At 36.9% G+C, this 20874-nt stretch overlaps 1 long non-coding RNA gene across 1 annotated transcript; it reads right to left on the bottom strand.

The window, feature by feature from the left end:
- Positions 1-213: 213 nt before the first annotated feature.
- Positions 214-20509, bottom strand: LOC117676854 (uncharacterized). Its single transcript, XR_004594524.3, has 4 exons — positions 20447-20509; positions 13164-13209; positions 2932-2993; positions 214-534 (listed from the first exon to the last, which is right to left on the bottom strand). It is a non-coding gene; the product is annotated as an uncharacterized LOC117676854 (long non-coding RNA).
- Between the last annotated feature and the right edge of the window lie 365 nt (positions 20510-20874).

Below are 20874 nucleotides of genomic sequence, written 5' to 3'. Positions count from 1 at the left end.
AACTCACACTTTTGTGTAACGTGTGAACCTGTCTTTCTTTGCAGGGTGCATTTTTAACTTTATAGCTTTAAATGCTTGCTACTCAGAAAGAATTTGAGATGCACATTTTACATGTTCTCATTTGACTTATTTTTATGGTGCCACGTAATGCCACACTTACAATGCATACAATAAAAAGAAGCATGGAACAGCACAGTCTGAAGATTATGAATATCAAAGGCACAGTATAAATTTTATGGGAGAAAATGTTTTCAAGCAAGCCACACAAAATCCACAGTACTGATAGCTATTTGGAGTCACATGTGAGTTTGTTATTTGTATTGCCTCATTTTTGTTTTGTTTTGTTTTTTAATACAGCTTCTAGAAAATATCCTTTGCTGGATGACATTCCGTGCAAGGTCACAGAACTGGAGAAAATTGTAAAACTTTTACACTGAACCTTTTTACATATACAATAGACCAAACATGTGGTATTAGTTTCAAAAGCTTTGCCTTTGACGTAGACACATCTTCTTAACTGTTGAACAGATTTACCTGTCAAATGCAGAATAAAAGGCATTCATTATTCACCAAAATATTTTGTCCACAATTCCATGCAAGGAACAACTTAGCAAAGCATTTCTCATACGTTCTGGCTTTCTTCCTGTTTTGTTTTAAAGATTACCTTCATCTCCTGCAGCTCAAGGAGTACTTTATATTGTAGTAGCTTGGCAACCGACACTGGCCTTTATAATCAGAGAAAACTATGTGGGTCTCTAATTCTTCCCTAAGTTAAAAGGATTTATAGGATGTGGGGATTAGCGGGGAGAGGACTCCTGTCTCACCAGAGCAGGGAATGTGACACATTAACAAAAATTCAAAGTTGGTGGTGATTTAGAAATTTAATCTTGGAGCATAGGGTTGGGGATGTTTTTTAGGTGAACTTATAGAAAAGGAGAAAATGGAAGGCAAATGTGATGTAGCAATTGTTTATTAAAGGATGGTTGTCATACACAGCAAACTCAATGATGAAGATTCCCATTATACTGTACATTCCACTGGAGGAAATTTATCCACGCACGTATTCTTGTGTGCAGGTAGACAAACCCTTTGTAAAATATTTATCCAGCCATTCATTTGTTACATTTAGGTGCCAAGAAGACCTGCAGCAGCCAATCTTATTTTCACAATAATTCTGTGAGTTAAGATGGACTGACCCAGTAGCTTTCACTGCTTAATGGGGATTTAAAATGGGGATTTAAACCAGAAGTGCTTCTGTTCGAAGTACCATTGGGGGGAGGAATGGGGGATCTGGCTCTGGGACAGCAACACTGCACTACATCCATCAGTGCAAAATGGTAGCATTACACGTACAAGCATTTGGATTAGCTGATCAAGAGATGTACAGGTAGGCCTCGATTTACAGAATTCATTTAGTGACTGGTAAAAGTCACAACAGCCCTGAAAAAAATGACTTACAATCGTTTTTCACACATAACAATCATTGCAGCATCTGCATGATCACGTGATAAAAATTCAAACGCTTGGCAACTGGCTCATATTTATGACAATCACAGTGTCCCTGGGTCATGGAGTCATCTTTTGCGACCTTCTGACAAGCAAAGTCAATGGGGAAGGCAGATTCACTTAACAACCATGTTATTAACTTAGCATCTGCAGCGATTCATTTAACAGCTGCAGCAAGAAAGGTCTTAAAATGGGGGTAAACTTAACAACTGTCTTGCTTAGCAACAGAAACTTTGGGCTCAATTGTGGTTGTAAGTCAAAGATTACTATACCAAGAATTTCATTGGTGAAAATGATCCCCAAAAGAGCACTTTTGGAAGACGTCATAGGGTGGAAATAATCAGGATTTTTGCAAGGCTTGACTGTCGGACCTTGCCTAGTGTTGTGGGCGTTTAAGTTGAGCATTGAATAAAATCCTTTGAATTCTGCAACCATCCAGACAGCTAGCAGCAAAGTGTAGTCAATAGCCTACAAAGTGTAGTCAATAGTGTTTTGCAGGTCTGATAGAATAGCCATAGAAGCACCCTGTTCTGTGAAGGGATTCCACTCACTGCTCCCATTGTCTCCAAGAGATTGTGGAGTGTGCAAAGTTGTTTTGATTTAATAAAGTCAGAATGTTGGAAACAATACGGATCATTACAAAGGTATATGAAGATGATGCCTATCTCTGGATTTCCATCTTTTCATAAAGCCAATTAGAGTAGTATAATTAATGAGGAACACCTGGGATTAAAAACAGAGGTGGGTTTCAGCAGATTCTGACCAGTTCTGGAGAACCGGTAGTGGAAATTTTGAGTAGTTCGGAGAACCGGTAGTAAAAATTCTGACTGACCCCGCCCCCCCATCTATTCTCTGCCTCCCAAGTCCAGCTGATCGGGAGGAAATGGGGATTTTGCAGTAACCTTCCCCTGGATTGGGGAGGGAATGGAGATTTTACAGTATACTTCCCCTGCCATGCCCACCAAGCCACGCTCACAGAACTGATAGTAAAAAAATTTGAAACCCACCACTGATTAAAAACAATAGGTGTCCTCCTGCTGCATTGTAGGAGGAGTTGTAGTAAAGGAGTTGTGGAGAATGCAGTCCATCTTCCCAGGATTGAGGAGCAGCATTCCAGAAGAGCAAAGGAAAAATTTAGATCGTCTGAGTGGGAGTAAAAGAGTCAGAATACCTCCTTCCTAGGAGTTCTCAGAGTATGTGTTTCAAGGTGTAAGTGTAAAGTAGCTTGCTTTAGTTTGGCAAGTTTTCTGTCTATGGGTGAGGAACAATAAAGGAAACCGCTTGGAAGAATGTCTGTGTGTCCCTATGACTGACAGATATCCAAACCTGCATATATAAAACCTGCATAGCTGAAGATAGCCTGTACTGGAGATCATCAGCACTTGAAAACTACTTTTTTTTTTTTTTTTGCACCAAAATACCTACCTCCATCTTTGTAGCCTGGTGGCATGCTCAAAGTGAGAACAACCTGTTGATTGTAGCACTAACTTTTAGGAAGAGAAGCAAATTATCACCCCGAGGACTTGGTTATTTGTTTATATCCTGCCTTTATTATTTTTTATAAATAACTCAAGGCAGCAAACATATCCAATACACCTTCCTCCTCCTAGTTTCCCCACAGCAATAACTCCATGAGGTGGTATGGGCCAGTGGTGAAATGTAAAATTTGTTACTACTGGTTCTGTGGGCGTGGCTTGGGGTAATGTGACTGGGTGGGCATGGCCAACTTTTTTTTTTTTAATTTTTAAAATCATTTAAAAGATCGCTACCGGCAGCGGATGGTTCGGACAACCAGTAGCAAAAATCTCTGCCCCCCACATGCCCAGCTGAGCCGTGCGATCATCAGAGGCTTTTTTTTTTTACTTTTAAAAGCATTTTTTCTTTGGCCAAAAAAATGCTTTTAAAAGTAAAAAAATAAATAAAAGCCTCTGATAAACGGATGGCTCAGCTGGGCATGGGGGGCGGCAGGAATTTTTGCTACCAGTTCTCCAAACCACCCGCCGCCATTGCTTCTGGATCGGGTGATCTGGTCCAAACCAGGAGCATTTCACCCCTGGGATGGGCTGAGAGAGAGTGACTGGTCCAAGGTCGCTCAGTTGGCTTTTATGGCTAAAGCAGGACTAGAACTCCCAGTCTCCCAGTTACTAGCCTGGTGCTTTAACCACTCGACCAAACTAGCACCTTTAGGGAGTAACTCTGCCAGCAGTATGACTCCACTATATTCTTTATGCAGACTTCAATTGAAAATGACTAGATTTTAGAATCTGTTTCTCACTCCCACCGCATCACCAATGCTTTCATTTAAAATACTTGATTTTAGGGCTTAGCAGCTAAATAGACATATTGCTGCAAAGCCAGCTCGTGTCTAATCATTTTGATGGTGATCATAAGCTGTGCAAAACATAAAATGCAAATAATGAAGATTTATTATACAGCTCAGTTTCATGCCTTTGATTTTAATCACCAAAGAGATTTTAGACATAAAAATAAACATTTACTGTGTTCCACTATTTTTAGTTCATTTTTTAAAAGGGTATTAGAAAAATGTAATGCTCCAAACTTCAGTTTTTATAAAATTGATTCAAACCCTTCTGGAGGGTTTATAAAACTCGGGTAGGATTAATAATAAACCTGCCTAAACTAACAAGCCAAGACCATTTGTCAAACTTACCATTTCTTGACACTTAGCATTTCAAAGCCGTGCTGGCTATTAATGCCAAGCATTTATGTTTTCTAAAACTGCAAAAGCCTGATAGGCTCCCAATACAGTACCTTGCACAACAAACACACTTTTCAGATGTCAGATGTAAATGCCTTATTCTCCAATGTGTAAATAGTGTACAGACAGGGTATCAGGGGTTAACTTATTCTTCACTTCTTAATGTATTCATAATTCACCACTCCCACATATAGCTCCACCCATTGTATATATAAGGAGCTACCTACACCATTTCCCTTGCTTCTATCTGTGAATATTCAGTGAATATAGAATGCCTAATGTAAATAAAGAATATATAGTTAAATCTTTAACTCTTGTTGATCTTATTGAGTCTGATCCTGAAAATATTGCAACAAACTGGTAGCAGAGGATGGTTAATTGACTCAATAAAAAAGCTTTAAGATGTCTAAGAAAGATAGGCCCAACACCAGGGCCTACAGCAAAGAAATGGAAACGGAACAAGAAATAATCAACGAATCCACCAATGCAATTTCGAGAGAATCCGAAGAATACACCACTGAAGACGAAGAAATAATTGATGACCAGGAGGAAACCGAAATAGGAAATAACGAACTCAGGTCAGAGATATTAAAACTATTAAAAAGTCAGAAGAATGATGAAAGCCTCATCGCGAACCTCCAAGATATGCTGAAGAACAGCGGAGCAGCGAGAGAGAAAAACATCACCAATGAAAAACCCAAAGATCCAAAAATAGTGAGTAATATGACTGCGGAGAAAATCATTACAAAGAAGAAAAACGATGATCCCGCACAAAAATTTGAATGGCGGCCATCTTGGTTTCAACCGGCCTCCAAGATGAACGAAGCAGAGCCAATCAGCAAGCTCAATTCAAAATTTCTGGCGCGAAAAATATTATCAGACAACGAAAACAAAAAGGAAGATTCAAACACCTCAGAAGAATCAGAACCAGAAAGCGAGGAAGATCCAACAAAACACCAAATAAAATCAGCGATGAAAACGCTCTTTGCTGCATTTGGGCCAAAACTGAAAATTACTAAAAAGACACCAAAAAAGCGAACGAGCAAGCCAATGCCTCAAGACCTGCCCGCTCCCATCCTGACTACTAGAACGCTGACGCCGGAACCCAGAGAGCCCTGCCGATACCGCCCTACGCCGCAGACCGAAGCAAGCACCAACGCTCTCAATAGAAGAGGAAGAACAGCCACCGTCGCCAGAACCCCCAAAGTCGAACCAGAGACCGACTCATCTGAAGAAGAGCAGAGCGAGCAAGCCGCAATGAGGAGAACCTTCTACGACGACGCCGAAGAAGAAATGAGCATCGCGCATGCGCGAAACTACGCTGACGATCCGGGAAGACATGAACAGGAGAGAAGATCATGCAGACTCGTAGCGAGCATCCCCACGCCGTTTTGCAATTTTCTGCATTTACGAGACCACGGACTACCTCAGGTTGTAAGTAATGGACCCAATAATGTCGGAAATTTACCCAGTGACTTCCCAAAACTAAGGGTTGATGGCATTAATTTACAAGAATGGTATCAACAGCTCCAGGTTGTCTTTATGAAGGAAAACTTACTGTTTTTTATCACTAGTCCCCCAAAAAGACCTTGGACACTAAAAATAGATTGTTTACACCATAGAGCTTTTTTCTTAATAATATCTAGTGTGTCTCCTGCAATGTATCACAGCATTAAGCCAAATTTGACTGTTTCAGAAATTATTCAATGCATGTTTAATTTGTTTCACAGTGACAGTGTAGCCACCACCACAAGGATATCTAAAGACTTCTTTTCATCTAGGATAAAACCAGGGGTTTCCATAAGTGAACATTTAATATCTTTGAACAAAATAAGAGCTGAACTGCATTTGAGGGGGGAGGTGATTTCAGACCAAACAATGAAAAGTGTCATTATCAACTCACTTGATCCATCATGGGACAATTTTATGTCACATTTAGACACAATCAATCTAGGGTATTTATCCATAGAAAGTCTATCTAACAAATTGATAACAGAAGATAATTCTAGAAGGAATCGTTCTAACAATCACACAGAACATAAACCATATAGGAAAGTAGCTTTCCAAGAAAAATATAGTGGAACATTTAAATGTCATAATTGTGGATCCAGGGAACACAATAGAAGAGATTGCCCAAAATTCTTAAAAGAAAGATATAGATCAGAATACAGAAACAAATACGATTATAGACAGCCTTCCATAGAAAGGCATAGATATAGGAGCCCACCAAATCACAGAGAGAATAGAGGGGGCAGAGACAATTCAAAGGATAGAAAGTCTGGTTCACTGAATGGATTAAATAAACAAGACAACACTAACACACAACAAAGTGAGAACAATAATTGGCTTATTGATTCTGGAGCAACTAATCACACCACTAATAACAAAAGTATATTGTCTTCATTTGCAGAAGATAAATTTGTAATTAAGGTAGCTAACCAAGAAAAGGTTCAAGTATTAGGTAGAGGAAATGTAACCTTACCTGGTTTAGGAAAAATAGAGGGGGTATTACTAATACCTGAAATACCTCATAACATATTAAGTGCCATAAAACTAAGCAGAGATTCTGACATTAACATTGTCTTTTCAAAAGGAAAGGCAACTTTGGAAAAGAATAAAATAAATGTAGGCACTGTGGTGACTAAAGGAGGACTACCTTACCTAATAACAAAAGAAAAATGGTTACATAACATTGATTCAAATATGGAAGATTGTATTGAGATAGATGATGAGAATGTTAGCAACAGTGACAATGATGAATGTAAAATATCTCATGATCACACAGATGCACACAACGATAAGAAGCCAAAGATAGGCAAACCAATTCATGATGAGTGTGCTCACATATTGCATAGGAAGTTAGGACATGCCAGTTTTCCTGTAGTGCAAAAAATGACTGAACACGCAGAAGGTGTCAAAATAAAAAATTGTGAAAATTATCTGGAATGCTCAGTATGTAAATCTACAAAACTAAAAACTAGTCCCAGGCCAAAAAAATCTACCAGATCAACTAACAAAATTTTTGATTTAGTACACATGGACTTAGTTGGTCCATTAACCCCATCAATCACTTATAGGAAACGTTACTTCCTGACAATAGTGGACGATTATAGCCGCTATGGATTTGTTTACACATTAAAACACAAAGATGAAACATTTCAAAAATTTAAAGAATTTTACAAACGCATAGAAACACAACACAACATCAAAATAAAACAAATTATGACAGACAGAGGATGCGAATTCATGTCTAAAGAATTCTCACAATGGTTAAAAGACAAAGGAATGTTACATTACACATCTAGTCCATTTTCTCCGTTCCAAAACGGGATTGCAGAGAGAAAAAATTCCACATTACAAACCATGATTAGATGCACATTGGAAGATGCTGGCTTAAGCAAACAATTCTGGTCAGAAGCCTTACATTATTCAAATTACACACAAAATAGAACATGGTCCAGCATTATAAATAAGACACCATATGAAGTGATGTATAATAGAAAACCAAAATTAGCACACATGCATATATTTGGAGTCACAGCAGACGTACACATACCTAAACAATTAAGAAGAAAGGGAGAAAATGTGTCCAGGAGACTCAGATTTATGGGATATGAGACTGGCACTAAAGGATACAGATTCATTGATAGTAACAACAAATTTATAGTCTCCAGAACAGCTGTGTTCCATGAACAAGCTAACTGGTCTAAATTACATCTTAATGAGATATTCCCAAATAAACATGAAGATACAAAATCTCATGAGAAAGGGACTATAGAAAAACAAAATATCGACAAATATAGAAACAAAACTAAAACTTGGACAAATAGCCAACTCAAAATAAAGACAGACACACTAACAAAAAAGGAAGCAAGATATTTGCATGATAACGATAGTAAACCCGAGAAAATCATTAGAAACACCAGAAATCAAATGCCAAATAAATACAAGGATTATGTAATGCACATGAATGGTGAACCAACAACACCCAATACATACGAGGAAGTGTTAAAACTTCCTCACGAAGAAAAAGAAAAATGGGAATTAGCAATGAAGAAAGAGATGGAAAGTTTACAAGGACTAAATGTATTTACACCTGCATCTGCACCTAAAGATAAGACAATTATTGGTACCAGATGGATATATAAAATTAAGAATTTAGAGGGAGGAAATACTCTATACAAAGCTAGATTGGTTGCACAGGGTTATGCACAGAAATATCCAGAGGACTATACTGACACGTATTCCCCCACTGTAAGAACAGAGAGTGTCAAAACAGCTCTAGTGGTAGCTTCAGCACTCAATCTAGATGTATTCCAATATGACATACAGACTGCGTACCTACACGCAAAATTAGATAAAGAAATATACGTGAGAGCACCTCATAGTCCATACACAAACAAAAATGAGACTTGGTTGTTAAACAAGAGTTTATACGGGCTAAAACAATCTGGTAAACGGTGGTATGATTGTTTAGTAAAAGTACTTAAGACCATGGACTTCAACGCTACCACTGCTGATAATTGTTTCTTTGTCAAGAGGGGTGATGATTACATTGAATTTGTATTGATTTATGTGGATGACATTTTATACATAGGAAAACATAAAGAAAGAAGAGAAACTTTTGTAACTAAACTAAATGAACATTTCTCATTGAAATCTTTAGGCAAGGTAAACAAATACCTTGGTGTCCAAATTAATAAGACAAAAAGGGGATTCAAACTTACCCAGAGAGATAAGATCATAGATCTTTTAAATAAATGCAACTTAAACAATGCCAAACCTTGTGATACCCCTATGCAAACTGACTTTCTAAGGAATTCTGATGAATCTTCTCCCGAGTTCAAGGACAATACATTCTATAGATCAATCATAGGTTCACTCCTTTACATATCTAATTGGACTAGACCGGACATCGCTTTACCACTCAATTTATTATCTAGGCATGTCAGCAAACCAACAATGTACCACTGGGAAGCTGTTAAAAGAATTTTAAGATATTTAAAAAGTACACTAGACTTTTGTTTAATGTTAGAACCTAATGATATTAAAGAACCAAAGCTTACGTGTTATGCAGATGCAGATTGGGCTGGAGACACCTCATGCAGAAAAAGCACATCTGGTTATGTATTTCTCTTAAATGACTGTCCAGTTTACTGGTACACTGGTAAACAAGAACTAGTGGCTACTTCAACAACAGAAGCGGAATATGTTTGTTTATCCAAGGCCGCAAATAATCTTGTATGGTTTAATGATTTAATTTCAGATGTCTGGAAAAAACCTGCTCTGCCTTTTGTTATGCATGAAGACAATAAAGCAGCCATTGAAATATCTAGATCTGATGCCATTGGACAAAGGTCCAGACATATAGATATAAAATTTAAACATGTGAGACAATTATCTCAGGATGGATTTATTAAAGCAGTGCATTGCGACACTTCAGAACAATTAGCTGATATATTAACGAAGCCTTTACCTTCTAAACAGCATAAATACTTAACCTCTAAGTTGTATGTTTTGTATTGTCCTGAATCTGAATGTAACTGGTGTTGTATAACGAATCGGCATTTAGAGGGGGATTTGTCAGATGTAAATGCCTTATTCTCCAATGTGTAAATAGTGTACAGACAGGGTATCAGGGGTTAACTTATTCTTCACTTCTTAATGTATTCATAATTCACCACTCCCACATATAGCTCCACCCATTGTATATATAAGGAGCTACCTACACCATTTCCCTTGCTTCTATCTGTGAATATTCAGTGAATATAGAATGCCTAATGTAAATAAAGAATATATAGTTAAATCTTTAACTCTTGTTGATCTTATTGAGTCTGATCCTGAAAATATTGCAACATCAGATTTATGCGTTAACTGTTTATTCTGCTTTTAAAAATGGGAGGGGCTTCCTAGCACAATCATGTAACCCTTCAATCTGATTGAGAAGGGAGAAATCTTCTCATTGGAAACTGCTCTGTCAGCAGGAATAAAGATGAAAGTTGTTCTTCTGTAAGAAATGTAATAAATTGCTTTATGACCACTTATGGTTTCATGGAGAAGTTATCTTAATAACTCCAACTTTCTGCACTCACAGTTGGCATGTAATTTGATTGATTAATTGCAACAAGATGGACTCTAGGCAGTGGTGGGTTTCGCCTGGTTCCGCCCGGTTCCGCCGAGCCGGTAGCATGATGATATGACGTCACCGAACCGCCCCCCCGCGCCCCCACCCCCGTGTTATTCTTACCTTTTATTTGGCCCCACCCCCAATCCTTTGCTCCTCCTGAGTCCCAGCTGATGGCTAGAGGGAAAAAAAACTGTTTAAACTCTTGCCATGGGGCTTCAAAGGGCCGCCCTACAGCTGATCAGTATTAAAAGAAAACAAATGAGTAGATCAGTGCCTGCAAAAATATATGAGTAGATCAGTGCCTGCAAAAATACATGAGTAGACCAGTGCCTGCAAAAATAAATGGGTAATCGGTACACCCTGGTAGACCAGTACCTCTGCTAAATCCTATATAATTGTCACATGACCATCAAGCCACACCCACAAAATAAGACACACCCACAAAATAAGACACACCCACAGAACCGGTAGTAAAAAAAATTAGAAGCCACCCCTGACTCTAGGGTGGGGTTAGAGAAAAGCTCTATGGAGCTACAAATAATACAGCCCTGGGGTTACTGGCTATATTTTCACATCAGTGTAATGGAATCCACTCTGAAGTTGTGGACCAAGTAAGCCACAAGTTAATATATCTTTCTATGGGAGAACTAGGATGTTTCTATCTTCAGATAAATAAATCTACTCGAGATCAGAGGGTAGGATTTGAATTGGAGAAGAGGAAGTGGGATGTGTTTCTCCTTTTTAGAAATAGCAGTGCCAGTATTGATATTCTTCAAGTTGCATGCCATACAATGATCAGCAAAGAGAAACATACACAATATTCTTTTAGATGCGGTTTTTGGATATGTGATTGTTTATTAGAAATATTGAATTGGAAATACTTTTGTTCTGCGGTTTTATTCTTCTAAGACAAGGGTGTCAAACTGGCAGCCCGCAGGCCGGATGAGTCACGTGCAGGCCACACCCACCCCAGCTCTGCAAAGGGAAAAAGACATCACGATACATCATATGACTGCAATGTAAGGTGGCGAGTGTGACACCCGTGTTCTAGAACTATCACATCTGGCTTGCCAAAATCCAGGTCACCTCTACCTACATGGCAGCCAAGAAATAAGCTAACATCTGGATTGCTTCAGCCTAGAAGTATTTTCCCTAGATATTCCTGCTTTACTATCAGAGCGTATCCTTCCCTGTGTTTTCAAGAAAAAGTTGCCCCCATTCAAGGCAAGTTAAATTCTAGTCTTTACAACTAAAGTTCTCATGAACATGACCAGCTTTGTACTGTGTACATTAAGTTTCAATTTGTTTATTGGACTTCCGTTTTCCTTTCAGCAACAGGTTTCTAACAGGTTTTTAAAATGTGATGTAAAAGAAGAGAATATAGGTCAGGTGTTTCCAACCTTGGCAACTTTAAGACTTGATTGGGGAGTTCTGGGAGTTGAAGTCCACAAGCCTTAAAGTTGCCAAGATTAGAAACACCTGACATAGATAGATAGTCTTACGAAGGAAAACTGTTCTTCAAATAAAATAATATGGGGAAGAGAACCTTCTTGGCGTGACCAGCCATACATACATATATACATATACATATACATATACATATACATATACATATACATATACATATACATATACATATACATATACATACATACATACATACATACATACATACATATATATATATATATATATATATATATATATATATATATATATGAAAAGTTTGTGTTTGCTTTTATCTCAGTGAGGAGGATTTTGGCAGTTCCTTGAAGTCATATTCCTATTTTTTTTTTTAAATGGATAAAAGGAATTCCTTCCCACTTTAATCAGTACTGATTTTCTGCTTTTCTACCAAAGCTTATCTTATATCAGTAAGCAGAGAATTAGCAAATGCCGCTAATGAAAGCAATTATTAAATTGTAAATAACCTACCTGGCATCACTTATAAACTTATTAACTGTGAATTATGTTTCCCTGAGATACCAGAGATAATAGAAACTTTACTCTAGAGTACTAGCTCTGTATTGCAATGATAGAGGGCAGCTGGCTATCTCTGTGCAATATAATTTCAGTTGACTCTAGAGAACTCATTCAGAAGCAATCACGGTAGTTTTGTCAGACTAACAATAACGCCGTAGCAACTAAGAAAATGCTTGACACCCATCCTGAGTGAAGAACATATGTCAGATAATTATCTCTAAGAGAACAGGCTAGCTATGTTCCATCTAAGTTCCAATGTATGAATTTCTACATACTTGAAGGATTTTTTTCCCCCCTCTTGTTCTGGCATGCTCAGTTTTCATTACTTTTATTGACTGAAAATATAAGTCAGGCTCCAGTCACAAACAAAAGTAACTTTTGTATTAATATTGGGACTAAACTAAGAGTGGAAAAGGAAAGCATTCAGACTGCAATGAAATGAAATTTGTCTAATCCATTACAGTGGTACCTTGATACTCATCGTTAATTGGTTCCAGGAGGTGTGATGAGTACCAAAAACAATGAGTACCAAACAAATGTTTCCTATAAGGGAATGTAGTGAGTTACAAGGCAACCAACACAGACAAATTCTAACTTGTGCATTGAGTACTAGGACAAAATGTTTGCATCAAGATGCTTTCAGTACCAAATTCAATGAGTTTCAAAGTAGTTGAGTACCAAGGTACCACTGTACTTCTTAATCTTCTATGCAAAGCACACATACACACACACACACAATCAGTTCAGTCAACATACTCATTTTTCTAGATTTCATATATCAGTTTTGAAAACAGACCTTCATGCTCTCATCATTCTCAGTTTACTTACCGATGAGCTCTGCATGGGGTTGCCTTTGAAATTATGCCTTTGAAACCTGGAAAATATAATCAGTGAAAAAAGTAGAAGTTTAGTGACTGATGGGTGTAGGTCACCAGAGAGCATATTTTACTGCATTTCAGGCCTTAAATCAGTTACTGGCAGGTAAATTCTCCTACCTGAATTGGTTGCTTCACTGAAGAAATGTTTACTCATATCCCACTTTTATGAAGAAAGGAGACTGAGAATTAGGAAGTTGCTAGTCCAAAATATGGAGTAACTTCCCCTCAGATTTAAGGTTTGCTCTCTCCCTTTGAACATTCTGGAAACTATTGAAGACAAATTTTCCAAAGACTCTCTGCTAGAATTGTTTGTTATTCCCATATTTAAATTATTCCACTTAGATCTGTTAATATTATTTTATTTGGTTACATTTTGTTGTATTGTGTTTTTTCATAATCATAAATTATTCTTGCACTATAGCATTGTTTAGTTGTTTCATTATTTTAATTGTGTTTATTGCAGATATTTTAAATATGGTGGTTATTTTTGTCAACCGTTTTGTAAAATTCCACAAATCAGTATTGATTCAACAGAATACAGATAAAATTAATGAATAAATAAAAAATATCCCTATTATATGAAGGACATAGCAATTAATTAATTGGTTAGATAGTGTCATCCATGCAATGAACATGAATTTGGGCAAACTCCAGGAGACAGTGGAGGACAGGAGGGCCTGGCATGATATGGTCCATGGGGGTCACAAAGAGTTGGGCATGACTTAGCGACTGAACCACACAATGGCAATTAATTGTAAAAATGATTTCCTCCCTTTATATGGAACATGTTCTGCATTAATTGAATACAGACTGACTTGGTTTGCATGAGTGAAGACAGCTTTAAATGTAGGTTTGCTTTCATCCCATGTGGGAATGGGGAATCTGATTTTAAGGTGCAAAAGCTTCTGGTGTTGCATTTAGCACTTTGGTCCACATTACTTTAAATAAATGTTCTTTTTTCCAGAAATCATGCAATTGCTACAGCCCTAGCAATCATACCTAGGTATATACAATTATTATAAGGAGCTCTAGTGGTGCAGCGGTTAGAATGCAGTAGTGCAGGCAAACTCTTAAGTTTAAGTTGGTGCTAGAAAAATCTTCAGGCTTTCAAAATCTTGTTCAGATGCCCACCAAAAATCTTAACTCATATTTTATCCTTATGAGAAACAAAGTCCTGTTCTGTGAATAAAAGTATTTTGCCTTTGAACCAGTGGTGAAATTCAAATTTTTTTACTACCAGTTCTGTGGGTGTAGCTTGGTGGGCATGGTGTGGCTTGGTGGGCATGGCAGGGGAAGGATACTGCAAAATCTCCATTCCCATCCCACTCTGGGACCAGCCACAGGTGGTATTTGCTGCTTCTCCAAACTACTCAAAATTTCCATTACCAGTTCTCCAGAAACTGTCAGAACCTGCTGGATTTCACCCCTGCTTTGAACTGAGACTCTATTTATGAACGCCATTGCTTTCTGGAATTCTAATCCTTAATCTGTGAGTAAATTGATTAAATGGGTTAATTAATAAACTATTAAGGGAATCAGCAAGCCAAACTGATTCTAACTTGAAAGTGTGAGAAAGTTAGTAGTTGAGGCCACTGATCTCATGGAAGTAGCGATATATTTCTTGCAGTTTTTAAGTTCCTTTTGGTTCTAGATCAGGGTCCAGTCCTAGTTGATTTTAATAAAAGCAGTTGACCTCTTGTTATTTTCTAATAAATAACATATGATGTCAGAAATGAAAATGAATTTCTGTGCAGTGATGGTTTCTTACAGATCAAGGTTTGACAAAACAGTTGTACTCCCTTGTTAAAAGAAGAAAATGAGAGCCAATCCATAGACAGAACAATGCTAGATAGTCAATTGTAACATTACTAGCAAGAGCAGTAATTGTGAGAGGGATCTTGGTGGCACAGTGGTTAGAATGCAGTATTGCAGGCTAATTTAGCTCACTGCCAGGAGTTCAATCCTGACCGACTCAAGGTTGACTCAGCCTTCCATCCTTCTGAGGTCAATAAAATGAGGAGCCAGATTGTTCTTGGGGGCAATATGCTGACTCTGTAAACCAATTGAGAGGGCTGTAAAGCACTGTGGAGTGGTATATGTGTCTAGGTGCTTGTCTAGGTGCTATAAACACGGCTTTGACCCTAACAAAGGATCAAGCAGCAGACAAAAAGCTCGAAAACAAGGAGAGACTATATGTAAACAGTGCAGCTGATGCAATATGAAGCATGCCTATAAACAATGTTTATTATATGGGCAGAAAAGTCACAACTGTGGAAAGTAAACCACATCACAGAAATGTGCAAAATTATATACACGGAAGGAACAAAAAAGTATGACTCTGAAGAAGATTATTTCTTTATAATCAGTATGGATGGAGCTAGAAAGAAGGCTAGGCTGATTTATCCATACATCAGGGTTGAAATCCAGCAGGTTCTGACAGGTTCTGGAGAACCAATAGCGGAAATTTTGTGTAGTTTGGAGAACCAGCAAATACCACGTCTGCCTGGCCCCAGAGTGGGGAGGGAATGGAGATTTTGCAATATCCTTCTCCCAGGAGTGATGAGGGAATGGGGATTTTGCAGTATCCTTCCCCTGCCATGCCCACCAAGCCATGCCCACCAAGCCATGCCCACCAAGCTACACCATGCCTACCAAGCCACGCCCACAGAACCGGTAGTAAAAAAAATTGGATTTCACCACTGCCATACATCAAAAGTATCTTAAAATCCAACAATAGATTATTACAACCACAACCACATGCCATCTCTTTCCAGTTCCATCTGAAAATAAAGACACATATAATAAGTATTATAAGAAGGAACACCATGGGGTTCAAGTGCAATTAATTCCCAATATTTGGCTTTTGATACATATCTTTATAATGCAAATATGGAGATGCCTGTCAAGCAAGTAGAGTTTCAAAGTGGAATAAATCATCCTTTCTCATAGCTATACATTACAGATGTTACACACATGATGTTCTCTGGTTCAGTTTATGGTCACTCATTCACACACTCACAGGCCTGGAAAATTGCCACACTCAAACTATTTTCAACTGAACACTGAGGCACAAACAATTCTTTAAAATACATGGAGATCTAGTGAATTTAAAATAACAGTGAAATTTTACTGATTATAAAGCATATCTATTGTGTCCTACAGGCACAGATATGCTCTCTCATTCACACTTACCCAACATCCACAACTAGGCACTAGCCAGAGAGATGGAAGCCAACAAGTCTGGGATCCAAAAAACTACTCAAAGAGTGGGGAGGCTTCAGGACCCCTTTTTATCCCCCAAAGACCTTGCTTTGTTGATGGGAGGTGCTTCCTATGCAGGTCCAACTCCTTTGTTGGTGAGACTTGGGGAGGGCTTGCCATGTGCTCAATCCCAACTTTTGTCCTTTTGTTTCCTTAACAACTTGGTGTCCTTTCCCTGAGGGAGCTTTTCCTGGCTTTTGTCCACTCTGCTTATGTGTCTTCACCAATTTTAGGCATGGTGGCTTCAGCCTAGTCTCACACAGGAAATAGGCAACACAATTTAATCTATGAAATCTGGAAAGAAATTTAGCCAGCTTGTAGAATGGAATTTTAAAAAGAGGGGATTTGAATCCTACATTATTAATGATAGACAGTATGATATGTCTCTTGAAGATGGCCTCCTCCACTTATCATTTTATGAGGTTTATATAACAATCATTTTGAAAATGGGAAACTTCCATTCATGCAATTTATCACCTAATATATTGTTCAAAGATTCTAACTCAGCTCTAGCATGAAGGTTGCTGAAGGCATTACCATTAAAAATTTATCTTGTACAATCTGGCATTATGAAAGGATGCCAGGTACCTAACCATATTAGATTATTGATAATTAGTTTAGTAATATACTCTGAGAATTATGAAGTGCCTCTAGGGGCTTTGTTGGATACAGCAGAAGTATTTAATATAATATGCATTACTTTTTTGGATGAAGTTATGAAAAAATGGATTTCTATCAAATATTACTTCTTGGATTAAAATTTATTATATTTGGCATTTTGTTGGAGTAATAACTAATAAGATTATTTCCTCCCCAATTGTGATATTATAGAATTTGTTGAGGGCGAATTTTGATTTCTTTTATTAGACAATGCTATGATATTCAAGGTATGCTTGTGGGAAGAATCTAACAGAAGTTGTTATTTGTAGATTGTATTTTAGACTTTTTAAACAGTTATCAATTTTTTTATGTTACAATGCAATAAACTAGAATAAATAAAACATTTACTTGGTGATAATATTTCTATGGAATTAAGTTTAAAAATGGGGAGTTTGTCTTTGTATATATTCTATTAAAGAGATAATTAATTAGGATTGGATAGGATTGGATAATTATTCATAAAGAAATATTTTCTTGTACAACCTGAATATTTCAAATTATATGACACAGATTAATGGTGACATTAGTACATTATTAAAATGCCTATAATATGTAAAAATGTACATATATAATATGTAGGTATGTGCCCTTAGCAATCGTAAGGGTAATATTGTTTTACAACAATTCTTCTGCATTGATTTAGTGATATATATTGATATATATATTGTAAGGCGGATATCTTTGTTAATTTTACTTAGATGTTTTAAACAAATGGATAAATCAATAAATTCTTCCTCTCAAAGTTACCGCTTTCATATATATATTTTCCTCCAATTTTTCTGATTTGTAATTACATCATTGGGCATATTTGTTATTTTCAGCTCCATAACTGGAATAAAAATGACATTGCTTATAGACCATTGTGGGAATAATTAGAGTGGTATTATTTTGCATCTTTGAAATCTCTCCTAGTACTAAGTTATATCTTGTATTTTCAGCATGAAGTTGATTAGGCATCTTCAGATGATATTGTGCAAGAAAATAAATTAATCTCTGTTCTTAAGAGAAACTGACCCTTTAGAATAATTCTTAGTTAAAAGTGGCATTTGATATATACATATAATATCAACCCTGAAAATGGGGTGATTTCCCTTCATCAGCTCTTAATTATACTTTACAACTTTTGAAAGGTGACAAAAAGAGTAGAATTTGCCAAAAATAGTTTAATGGCAATATAATTAGCTTAAAAAAACATCATTTGTTGTGCTCTTTGTTTGAACAAGACATTTGGCTGCTTTGGAGATCCCTCTGGTACTTAATATATTAGGGAACAAATATTCTTGAAGGCATATAGGAGCAAAACCAAATTAAAAGATGGAGGAGAGACTTAATGGAACAAGGAATAATCCCAGAAGGAAACATGGCTGAGGGATCTGATCTCCCCTATATTATTTGGAGGACGCTGAATAGGCTGAAAGTGGGAGTGCCTAAGTGTAAAACCAATATGCTCAAGTGGAAGTTGCTGGTAGATAACACACTGTGCAAAAGTGGAGAGACTCAGAGTCTGGCTCATTTTTTGATTTGTCAATTACTACTAGTAAAATGCACCGAAAGTGATCTGTTTCTGGCCAGCAATGAAACTACAAGGTGGCCTCATTTTGGTAGTTTAAGGTTTGATGTAGACATAAACTAAATAAATATTAGATAATTTATGTATTTATGTAGTATGTATGTATGTATGTATGTATGTATGTATGTATGTATGTATGTATTTATTTATTTATTTATTTATTTATTTATTTATTTATTTATTTATTTTATATTCTGCTTTCATTATTTTTATAAATAACTCAGGCAGGCGAATATATCCAACACACCTTCCTCCTATTTCCAACAACAATAACCTTGTGAAGTGAGTTGAACTGAGAGAGAGTGATTGGCCCAAAGTCACCCAGCCAGCTTTCATGCTTGAGGTAGAATTAGAACTCGTGGTTTCTAGCCTGGTGCTTTAACTAATAGACCAAACTGGGAAAGTGGGGGAGGGGGAGAGAGAGAGAGAGAGAAAGAGAGAGATTTTCTTTTTATTTGTTGTTTTATTTGATTGTTAAGTACTGCTTTCAGCGAGATAGGCAGCTATATAAATTTGATTAATAAATCAATAAATGGAAATACAGTTATCTTTCGGTTTTCATACCTCTAATATTATGATGCAGTTCTCTAGTCAGTATACAAAGCCACTAGGGCTAATGAAAACACTACACAACACACAAACACCCATATATGGAATGTTTTCCAACGATGTGCATGTGTCAAGGAAGATGTGGCATAAACACCGTGCTTTGCAACAGGTACAGCTACTAAATCTGTGAGTATAAAGAATTGCCAGTGATTAAAATTTTTACAATAGATCCAGTAGAAGAGGAGACTGGAGCTTAATGCTTCCCCAAAGGGAATGTTTTACAACATTGTGGGTATAATAAAGTTGAGGAAAGTTTTTATCCTACCTATCCAGAACTTCCAGTCTTAACACACTGAAAGCTTTACAGCTTTCTCAAACTAGTGATATTTCCTCAATCAAAGCAAAGAGCATTGGGTCAAGCAGTTCATTATGTGTCTCAGAAAATAATGGTTAAACTACGGGTGGGCAGCTATGACAACTTTATGACCTGTGGACTTCAATTCCCAGAATTCCTGAGTCAACTATGCTGGCTCAGGAATTCTAGAAGTTGAAGTCCACAGGTCATAAAGTTGCTATAGTCATCCACCCCAAGGTTAAATTCTTGGAAAGAGGTAGTCAAACCTTTACAGGAAGAGATTAGAGTAATCAGTTCTAAATTACTGCAAGCAGAGAATTCACAACCAGTCAGAGCAATTCAGATAAAATTGCTAACCAACAAAGAGAACCAAATGCAATGGAGACATTCTGAAGAATCAAAGCAAGATGTTAAATTAATGCTTTTATGAATGGATTTTATGAAGGGGGTAAATATATTTAGCATCAAATTAAATTTTACCAAACAAACCATTAAATTGTTGAACTTCATTTTCAGAAGAAGATAGTAAATCTCCCCATATGTTATTGGGTTCAAAGCCAATAAGATTCATCCAATGAATATTATTTCTCATTTAGCTGAATTACTGAAAAATAACCAGGGACTTTGGCAAGATGAATACTAGCTACTGTAATTTGGCTGCAATTGGTAGTGTTAAGCTTTTTTTTTTGAACCGTTCATTAGAAACCCTTCACAAGAAGATTTTGTTTCTTTACAAAATATTTGCAGCAAGCTGGAATAAAATCTAAAGAAATGCTTCCTAGTGAAGACTGTTTTTTTAAAGATATAACTACAATAGCAGCATCACCATAGGACGCACCAATGTTTTTGGTTTTTGTAGAGTACAGAAATTCTTCAGCGACAAAATGCATAGACCTTTTGCCTGACAAAGAGGGAAGAAAAGATTATTTTAGTCAAAAATGAAAGCAAGCAAAGCGGAAAACATTGTTCTTTTAACATGAGTTCAGAAAAAGACTTTTGTATCAGGGACAATATCAAACCTATAAAATTGCATTTCAAATTTCCAAAATGCTGACTATTATTGCACCAACTCTTTTATTTGCTTTAATCCAAATATGTGACCAATTTCCACTGTTGTCCAGGAAGGATGATAATACAAACTCTATCCAAAACATATTGGCATGCAATTGCACAGCAAAGGTCTAAAGAAGTGAGGCTTGTGCTTATGTGAGTTTGTGGTCTAGTTTGCAAGTTATTAAATAATTATTTTGCAAGACTGATTTCTCT

Source organism: Pantherophis guttatus, chromosome 1 (genome assembly GCF_059756535.1).
Source record: "Pantherophis guttatus breed Tessera chromosome 1, ASM5975653v1, whole genome shotgun sequence".
NCBI lineage: Eukaryota > Metazoa > Chordata > Lepidosauria > Squamata > Colubridae > Pantherophis > Pantherophis guttatus.
The sequence above is the reverse complement of the archived record's forward strand: the minus strand, read 5'-3'. Positions and strand labels throughout refer to the sequence as shown.